This window comes from Cibotium barometz, chromosome 56 (assembly GCF_041138505.1).
Source record: "Cibotium barometz isolate CiBa-2024 chromosome 56, ASM4113850v1, whole genome shotgun sequence".
Taxonomy (NCBI): domain Eukaryota; kingdom Viridiplantae; phylum Streptophyta; class Polypodiopsida; order Cyatheales; family Cibotiaceae; genus Cibotium; species Cibotium barometz.
This window is the reverse complement of record NC_141101.1, coordinates 39,732,204-39,743,000: the sequence shown is the minus strand read 5'-3', so window position 1 is coordinate 39,743,000 and position 10,797 is coordinate 39,732,204.

Genomic DNA, 10,797 nt, shown 5'->3' with positions numbered 1-10,797 from the left:
TACCTCTCAGCAGCATCCCTCTCTAGCCTCTCCGCCTTCCTGCTCCCCCTCGCCTCCTCTCTCGCCTCCTCCCCCCCCCTCCCCCACCCTTGCGTCTGACTCTACCGCTTACAATTGCTCCATTTTCGCCCTCTTCTTCCTCTGTGCCTACCATCCCCCCCCTCTGCCTCTCCAAAGCATTCCCGTCAGCCCCTTGCAAACCTTGATCCAAAGAGAAGATAGCCGGCGAGTGCCGTTTGATCGTTGCTTGATTCATTGTTTCTCAAAGCCGGTGGAGATGACCATTGTGGCCTCCCTAGTGAGGGCTCTCCCACCCGAGTCTCCAGGTGGGTCCCCCAGGATCTTGGGGTAGCCTGTGGATTATAGTTTCTTCTGGTGTCTTCCGATGGAAGGGACAGAAAGGTTCAAGGAGACCGTAGCCCCTATTCGGGTATGTGTGGTCTTTCACCACTCTAGACCCTCTATGCTAGAGAATGGTCTAGAGTGGTCTTCCACCACTGTAGACCCTCTATGCTAGAGAATGGCGTGATGATCTTCTCTTTCCCCCCTTGAGCGTAACTCCCGAGACAATGGGATCCAGAGTCGGTGGCCGCTACCATTCAGGAACAGGTAGTTGAGCTATCGCATCATCTACAGGATCTCCGCATCACCGACGTTCTTACTCATCTATGGCCTTTGGCTAGGATGGAGCTTGGTGGATTAGCCCATAGAGACCAGGGAGGGGAGATGGTGACCTCCAGCCTGGAGGTGCTGCTTTTTGTGTTCATGCATACCTCTCTCGCAGTACCTCTCCCCCCTTCTTATAGACATCTCCATTATGATTGATGGAGCACGGAGTATGCATACTCTTGCGCTCGGGCAAAGTGGCAGTACATGGAGGGTAGGATCCACACCCACTTAGCGTGCGACTTCGCACCAGGATAGATTGTGACTATTCCCCATCTAAGCCCGCGCCCAAGAGACTCTTCGAGTGGAGGGAAGTCTTGGTAGTTTCGCCTCTTATAGAGATTGATATGAGGATTGTCTCATGGAACATTTAGGGCTTAGGGGGGCCTCAGTGCTTTAAGGATAGATTGTGACTATTCCCCATCTAAGCCCGCGCCCAAGAGACTCTTCGAGTGGAGGGAAGTCTTGGTAGTTTCGCCTCTTATAGAGATTGATATGAGGATTGTCTCATGGAACATTTAGGGCTTAGGGGGGCCTCAGTGCTTTAAGGGATGAGGCATCCTTAGAGGAGAGCTGCATCGAGCTATGGTGGGGGGACCTATGGACATTCTTTTCCTCCAAGAGCACCATCTTACTGAGGGGTGTACCTGTCGTGGGAAGATTCTACCAGATAGGAGTCATACTTTTTGGTCTCCATCTTTTGTCCCTTCAGAGACGCAGGGAGGAGTGTGTCTCTGTGTCATCAGTGAGCACCTTCAGCACCTTCTGCCGTCTGTGAGACGAGATCATGAGTCATAGTTCCAGGACATGCTCAGTGGGTTACCATTTTGATTGGAGAGGATAGTGTTGGCTTCCTCAACATTTATGCCCCCAATGTGGCTACAGATAGAGCTATCTTTTGGAGCACCGTCTGACAGGCCTTGCCCCAGGCTGATTTTTAGTGCATGGGCGGTGACTTCAACATGATAGAGGCAGCACAACGGATAGACTTGGAGGTGGCACGGCCATAGTCTCAAGAGCGGAGTACTCTGCATGGGAGGATATGATTCTGTTTCTTAGGGGACAGGACCCTTGGCATCTCCGAGAGTTTGGGCATTGCCTTGGGAGTCATAGCTTGTCTCAATCGAATAGGCGGAGCACTGGCCCCAACCTCCCTCGGCTGGATAGGTTTTATGTTGATGAGTGGGCTTGTAGCTGTGGAGGCATGGTTGGTATTATGTGGCAAAAGCACTACATTTTTAGATCATGCCCCAGTTATTCTGTCCCTAGAGGACCCATGGAGGCATGACAGACATGTGAGCTCTAGGATTCCAGACAGCCTCATTCAGAACCTCAAGATTTGTAGCAGGATAGAGCAGATATGGACGGGGCTGGACTTTTCCTCGAGATTTGCACCATGCACTTTGGATGATGGCCTTGGGGAGGTCAATACTTTCTTACAAGAGGCAATTGAGAGTAGATTGGAGGGATTTTGGGAGTAGGAGAGGAGTTTGAGGAGGAGGGGCAAGCCTCTTTACAGCGTCTTTAGGAGAGTTCCCCAGATAGCCCGTGGATTGAGAGTCAGATCGTTGCCACCCGCATGGAGATTTGGTCCATTGAGGAGAGGAGGGTGGAGTATAGATACCATGCTAGGGCTTCATTCTGGACTGAGGCTGGTGACAGAGTTATTGGAGACATCTTTGAGATAGCCGGCCCACACAGGAGGAGAGACAATGTTTGTAGGCTATGTGGCCAGGATGGAGCTACCATTTCTAATCCCTCGCAAGTGAGAGCCATCGCCCCACGGATTTCGTCCAAACTCTTCTCACTAGTGCCCCATTATCCCCCTAGGTGATGGATGCATGCAAGAGAGTTTGAAGGCACACGAGAGAGGTGGTTCCCCCCTCTCTTCGGTCTTTATTATTGACCCCTTTCAATGCAGAGGAGCTGGCAGAGGCGATGAAGACATTACCTAGGGGAAAATGCCCGAGGGCAGACGGGCTTCCTGTTTATTTCTTTCTTTACCATTGGGACCTCATGGAAGGTGGCCTTCGCGTTGCCTTCAGCGAGATTATGCTCACAGGTGCCATGCCAAAGAGGCTCATAGGGGGCTTGATACATTTAATTCCCAAGGAGCGTGGTGATAGATTGGAGATTTGACAGTGGAGACTCATCACCCTTCTAGAGATGACCTACAAGATTTTGGCCAAGGCCATTAGTAAAGGCGACTTCAACCTTCCCTCCCAGACTTGATCCATGACACTCAGATTGGTTGTGTTCAAGATCGGAGTATTCTGGACAACATCTTTACCTTTTGGGAGGCAACAGCTTCGGCCAGGATGCAACATCAGGACCTCATTGTGCTACTCCTAGACTTTGAGAAAGCTTATGATAGGGTGGATTCAAGCTTTCTGGAGGGAACTATGAGCCGGATGGGATTCCCCATGGAGTGGATTCATAGAGTCTCGGGACCTTATTCATCAGCATCTCACAACCATGTTCTCATTCAGGGAGATCGAGGCGACAGATTCCCCCTTTCCCACTCGGTTCGATAGGGCTGTCCTTTGGCACCGAACCTCTTTCTATTTGTTGTCGAGGCTATGAGTAGTTTTCTCTCCGGCTAGGAGACCGGACTTTAGGGATTGTGCCTTCCCCTCCGCACGTAGGAGGAGGTGCTAGACTTAGAGTTTATAGACGACACAACAGCCTACCTTGCTAGAGATGTTGGGAATCTCTAGAGATTCACGGAGCGATAGAGATTTTCTATTGTGCACTAGGAGCACAGAAGATTAACTCGCACAACTCATGTGGTTTTTGGGTAGGCTCAGCACCCACCTTGACTTGGCGACCAGTTGAGGCTTTCTAGTGGATCTTAAGGGACACTATAGTCCAATACCTTGGTTGCCAGGTTGGCATTGATATCTCCCGTGAGCAGGAGCTTGCTCTGCTTCTTTAGAGTATTCGAAAGAAGAAGCTTCTATATTGGAGCTCAATGAGGCTATCCCTAGCAAGCAGAGTGGTGGTGGCGAACTAGGTACTGCTTGATACCATGTGGTACATCACCTCGTGTTGGGCCTTTTCTTGGGCTTGTATTCGCTAGGTACAATGTTTGATCCAGAACTTCTTGTGGGCCGAAAGTGATGGGAGGTAAGCCAGGCCAAGGTGGCATGGAGAGTGATCATTTAGCCATGTAGCAGAGGGGGGCTTAGCCTCATTGATCCAGCTATATAGAGTCATGCCCTGCTGGGCAAGTTGATTGTCAGAGGACTCCTACTCGGTGGTGAGCCCCTTGGAAGGATTTCCTCTTGGCCCAAATTTCAGCCTGCACTCTGGGCCTATGGCAGTAGTGTACAAGATGGATCTTCACAGAGATGCGAGCCCGTGGTTTTAGTCCTACCTTTGAGGATAGATTCACAGCCAGTCTACTTCATGCTTGGGATCATCTCAGGCCCTCAGACAGATTGTCCCAGTGGACTGTGGCAGTAGTGTACAAGATGGATCTTCACAGAGATGCGAGCCCGTGGTTTTAGTCCTACCTTTGAGGACAGATTCACAGCCAGTCTACTTCGTGCTTGGGATCATCTCAGGCCAGCCCTCAGACAGATTTTTCTAGTGGCCTCATAGGAGTAGCTTCACAACCTTTGATTTGGAAACCCCTGATCCATTTACCTAGTGGCCACATGCTATGGGCCCGCCGACCGCACATATCCTTGGGTGCCTTGAGCATGGGACCAGCTAGGTCTCTTGGAGATTGGGTTGCACACATGCAGTTATCTTAGGAGGAGTAGGAGAGAGGCTTGACAGGGATCCGGGGTAGATATAGGCTTAGCATCGACATTGACTCAGCTATTCCTCCGAAGTGGCTGACTCCTAGGCATGTTCACCAGACACTATCCTCATGGTGGTCCATGGAGAAAATGAGGGCAGTGGTTTGCTCACTTTTTCTATTAGATTACATGGCAGATTAGAGAGATCAGAGCACCCCTTGGAGGATTTTAGTGGCTACACCTTGCAAGGGGTGAGGGTGATTGCTTTTCGGGCACGGACATGGCACATAGATCCAGCACCTCCGCCGAGGTCGCCTGGGAGAGATTTTGGCGGTTATGGATTTGGGAGTGCCGACCTCTCACGCAGTTGTAGTGGGACCCTAGAGAGTGGACTTGGCATGATCCCACAGATCGGGTGGAGACTATGGATGCCCCTTTCTTTGCATATATAGCGTAGCTTGGCCCATAGGATCCAGATGCAGGAGATAGATGGCATATTGGCAGTCTTAGGGCCTATCACAGTGCTTCCTTTTAGATTTCTAGAAGAGGCTTTGGGACAGCTTTCGACTAAGGAATATCACTCTCTTCCTTTGGCTGATGGTGCATGGGAATTTGGTGGTGGGTACTTGGCTGCTGGCAGTTAGAGGTTGGTCAGCACAACAGGTTGCCCAAGGTGCGGCCACCCCCATGAGTCTTAGCAGCAGCGACATTGCCTTTGGGATTGCCCGAAGGCTCAACAGATTTGGCAGCAAATTCTCCTCATCTCCGCTTGAACATGGCATCGACCCATCAGCACTTGGGGTACTGTTGCTTGGGCCACCAAAGTTAGAGTGGTCAGGACTTACGAGGAGGATGGGGGAGGCCTTGCCGTTCAGGTCACCCACCATAGTATTGCAGTAGTACTAGTCAGAGCCCCACTTGGGGTACTGTTGCTTGGGCCACCAAAGTTAGAGTGGTCAGGACTTACGAGGAGGATGGGGGAGGCCTTGCCGTTCAGGTCACCCACCATAGTATTGCAGTAGTACTAGTCAGAGCCCCACTTGTTGCAGGTGTATGGCAACTAGGTTCATGCAAGCAATGGGAGATTTGCAATAGCATAGCAGCATGGCACATTTGGCGTGCTAGATGTAGCAAGGCCATCGAGAGTACCCACACTCCGCTTGTGGCTGAGACCATCAGGAGCATATGGCTCGACATCATTCACACCCTCCACGGTCAGTGGGGGAAGTTGCAGGGAGGTTTTGGCCGCATGTAAAAGTGGTGAGAACCCTTCTTGAGACTTTGGAGGCCTTGCCCTTTCCTCACAGCAGATAGAGGCGGTGACCCCATTTGGCATTACAGATCACCTGTGTGGTTGTTTCCCCCCCTCCCCCTGTATGAGAAAGCCTTCTCCTCATAGAGTGGCCAGCCGGAGGAGAAGCATCTCTTCCCCTTATGATCACTTGTTTCTCGACTTAAATGAGGTGAGTGTGTATTTAGCCCTTCGTGGTGGCTGTTTTTTCTTTAACTAATTGAAGGATCTTTTCGTGAAAAAAAATTAAATCAAGACGGGTTCAATGGAGTCTGAGGGAGCATGGGAGGACAAGAAGAGCTAGGAGAGATGGGTCCCAGTGGGTGGGCAGATGGTCTAGATGATGGTTCAGATTTGATTCTTGCTCATGATTGTTCTTGTGCTGGATGTCTGACTCCAACTGCTGATATGTTAGATCTTTAGGAGCTCACTGTTTTGCTGATTTACTAGATTCAGATGATTCATGTGTGTTGATTCCTCTTTCCTATCCCTCTTTATGGTATTGTAGGATGCTAATGATAATGTTTTGCATATGGATATCTCTGTTCTTGATGATCCAGAGGAGCTAGCTTTGGCTAGCAATGATACGTATGTGAGGGCTCTCTTTGAGCCTATTTTCCAAGTTCCTGATACTCATGTTCAAGTTCCTGATACATATGTGAGGGCTCTCTTTGAGTCTATTTTCCAAGTTCCTGATACTCATGTGGAGGACCCATTTCTTGGGTCTACTATGCATGCTTGTGATGACATTCCATGCGCACATGATGGTCATATTTATACCGAGTTCCAGTTTGTGACCCACATGCAGCTATCTATGCATGGACTGACATTATGGAGGATCCCTTGGTGTAGTCCATCGTTATGTCTGACGGCCGAGTTTTCACCTATTCAGATTGCTTCTCAACCATCTCATTTTTGGCATCGACATATCCGTCTACTTTCCAACTATTGACATCTGGATCCGAGGCCAATGCTTCATGCAGAGTAGCAGCATATACTCCATATTCCTGGAGTCTGGATCTTCTTGTGGAGACATGGTTTTATGTTTTCGTTTTATATGATCATGTGTGGATGGCATTGTATTTGATGGGTTCCCAACCCTGGCATGTTGCCATAAAATGTTTGCACTGTAATTACACTGACATATGTTATGTGCACAACACTGGCATGGACCTATGCTTGTGGGTTCGAGTCGTCAAATTCGAAATCCGACCCACCGTTAGAAAACCATTAAATGGAATAAAGAAAAAGTAGGATTTCTAGGTTACATGAATTTTTGTGAGCTTTCCTTTGGCTTGATGGTTTGAGGGATCTACTCTTGTTTGCAACAAGAGTGGCCACCAATTCTTTTGAAGAGGAAATGGTCAAAAACTAATGAATTATCAATAAATTCACTGTTTTTGGCTTTGGGGAGGAGTAGAGTAACAGTGCATAAAACACTATTAACCATTTACAAAGGGGGAGGCTTCATTTATAATAAAAAGTGAGCCTCTAACCAAGCAAACTGATTCTAGAATTTTTCAGATCAGTTTGGTCAAATTTTGACCATTTTTAGGTCAGTTTAGCTTACTTTTTGGATCTAGTTGAAGCAGGAGAGAGGAGAAATGAAAATATCTCATTATTTGTGAGTTTAAAACTCAACCACACATGTGAAATAGGCACCTTCTTCATGAGGGAAATTCCCCCACAATGAGGTATAAAAAATGCATCATTTCTTCTAAATATCTCTTCTTTTTTAACTAATAACCTTGTCCCTCATCTTATGTGAGTATTTACTCATTTTTGGGGGGGATTTCCTTTTATTCTTCAATTTATCTCCTCCTTACATTTGGATTAATCTAATTGGTCCATAGGAACCTTAATTTAAAAATTTCAGAAAATCTGGACCCTTAGGCTAAGGTCCTTTTTACCTGATTTCAATTTATTCCAATTGCACATTGGAAATTTCTTTTTGAATATATGTTTCAGGGGAAGCCATTTTAGACACTAGGAGGATTTTTATATCCAAAAATATCTTAATTTTGAATTACCTCCCTCTAGACATTTTCTCTCTCTAGGCCAAAACAGGGTAAAACATGATCTTTCTTTTATTTCAAAGAGGGGAATAATTATAAGATCAAAAGGGGAGGTTTTTACACTTGCACACCTCAAAAGCCGGAGGGAGGAATCTTACAAAAATTGAAGTGGTTTTTGGTGGCTTGTATGTGCTTCTTTCCCATCACAAAGGTAGCCATCACAATATCTCTTATAGAAGTCGGGGACTTCTATAAGAAAGAAGGGCGCAGGAAGTTGAGCTAGTCCTTATGGTATCTATATGTTGCCCATTAGACAAGAAGCATGTGACAAAAATGGTGAATTGGTATATTGGTCGTGAAGATAATCTTTCATCTTGTGCATACTTGTGTAAGAGGATTGACAAAAAGGGAGGGAAGCCATTGATTGAAGCAAAGGTGGTAAACGAAAGGTAAAGGATTACGATCATTGGTGGATCATAGATAGCCAACATTCCATTTATGATGCCACGGTCTTGTTAAGGAATCAAATGCTTTACTTGAGGCAAATCAAAAGGCTCGTATTATGGTTGATGTACCTTTAAAAGCCTGCATGGCTATCTCAAAGATGGAAAATCAAGAGCCCCAAGCAATATTTAAGCAACAATACTACAATGATATACTCAAGAAGTTAAGGATCCAATGGGATTTCTACCACAAACCCTCAAGGCCAACACCTAGAGTTGTAAAGGGACATACATCTTGCTCACATTGGTGGATGTAAGTCATTATTTCTTATGTTTCCTTGCTTATTTGAATACTTTAAGATACATTAGACTTTGAACTTTCTTGTTTTTTCCTTTATGTTTATTCGTATTTGTAGAAATTTATTGCACATCTATGGGTGCCTACTTTGTACGGAAACAATCACATATGGTTGCATGTCCAGATGAGGTCTTCATTACTTGTTTGGGTAGAAATTATATAAGTATTGAAAAAGGAAAAATTGAAGGAAGAAAACCCAACCCTTTCTCTTTTTAGATGCTTGTGCAGGCTAGAAAATGAGGAGGTAAATATCATATAGTCAAAACTTAAGTCGGGAGCCATTTTGCTTTCCAAGGGTACTAATGACAAGGACAAAATTGACATGGTCAAGCATGTAATGTTAATGAAGTAAGCAAGATAAGGTTATCCAAGAGGAGCTACTCATCGAGTCCAATAAATTGGATGATTCAAGGAAATGTCAAAACTGGGAAGAGTTAACGTCAATGATAATATCTATTGTTGTGTGCTACAACAACGTAAGTGTGATCCATGGATAAAGGCTAAGTTGTAGGTTGGAAAGGAAATCATAGAGTTTCAATTTGATGTAAAGAATTACATACAATGGATTATCACTATCAACAAAGAGGAGTAGACTACTAATGATTATCCTTGGCGTGTTCCTATGGGTGTGCTTGGTGATGAAGGGCAAGTTCTTTTTGGCTCGATACTTAGGAATCCAATCGCGACTGAATTATGTGTTTTGGATATTACAGAGGGTTCTACAAGAGATGCAATTGAGCATGGAGAGGCTTTCCCAACTGTTGAATGACATCATGGCTATGACTGATGGTACATGTCTTTCACAATATGTTTTTCTTGCATTCTTGAGGTTTACATATGTTGTGCATCTGCAAGATGTGTTGTGCATCTTTAAGATGCCTTGCACAAGGTACATGGATGGCACAAAAATTTCTTGGCACAATAGATTTTATGAGGGATACACCACGCATTAGTGCAATCCAGCTCTTTAGTGTGCTTGTTTACTTGAGCAAGAAAGAAAATTTTGAAGACCAATGACATTAGGAATTTTTTGAGGTCATTTTTAGGCCTTGTAAGGAAGTCTGACCGGAATATTCCCTCGAAAAAGGGACACCGGATAAATTTTTTGTAAACAAACTCCAAATTTGTCGGACCTCACATATTTAGATTCTACTCTTCAAAAGCTATCCATTGATATATAACACGATAGGGTTCGGAGAAGGGACAAGATAGATACCTAGAAGATTCGTGAATCTTCCCCAGGCAAAAAAGGAATCTTCTAGGTATCTATCTTGTCCCTTCTCCGAACCCTATCGTGTTATATATCAATGGATAGCTTTTGAAGAGTAGAATCTAAATATGTGAGGTCCGACAAATTTGGAGTTCGTTTGCAAAAATTTTATTCGGTGCCCCTTTTTGTTGGAGGGAATATTCCGGTCAAACTTCCTTACAAGGCCCAAAAATGACCTCAAAAAATTCCTAATGGTTTGTTGGATCAGGGGGTCATTTCTTGAATGCGATAGTGAAAGATTTGGATACCAAAAGTTTTTTACAATACAAGAAGGCCATTTTCATCAATCAGTGTATTAGATTATATTATATGTAGGTCTCATGTTGATTGGTGCTTTTAGTAATGGCTTTGTGTCAAGATAAGCACTCAAAGAAAGAAGAGATGTAATATGCTTAGTTGAGAGTGCTCAAGAAAGTAAAGAGGTGCAATCAGAGCTTCTAAAATTTGAAAAGTTTAACAATGGTATTAGACAGTGGGTGAGAATACCAAAGGAACAACCACAACCCTACAAAGCTTCGACCTCCAAAGCATCTAGTTCTCAACCAATTGTAACATGCCTTCAACAAATTGTAACAAAGTTTGACCCCACAACATGGGTGACTACAAGGCTTTTAAACTTAGAGGAGGAAGAGGATTGATCTATGTTTCTATGTTTCTAGATTGTTATAAAAAGTTTTTTATGCTAAGAATTGCCATGATTATGCTTTTTATATTGATGTTAAATTGACAAGTATTTTGTTTTTTATTTGTACAATTTAGAATTGTTGATTTTTTTATGTGCATGGTAGAGTTAAAAGCCTTGAAAAGCACAAGATGGTATAGAATTCTTCCATGCACATTGTTATAACAAGAGGGAATTTGCTTAATTTGAATGTTCTAGCGTAGCACAAGATTGTGTAGAATGGCCCTAGAATGTTCTAGGGCCATTCTACTATGTGCCATATTCTTTTGTATCACAGAACTGTATAGAATGGCCCTATAGCCATTCTACCATCCATAGAAATGTTT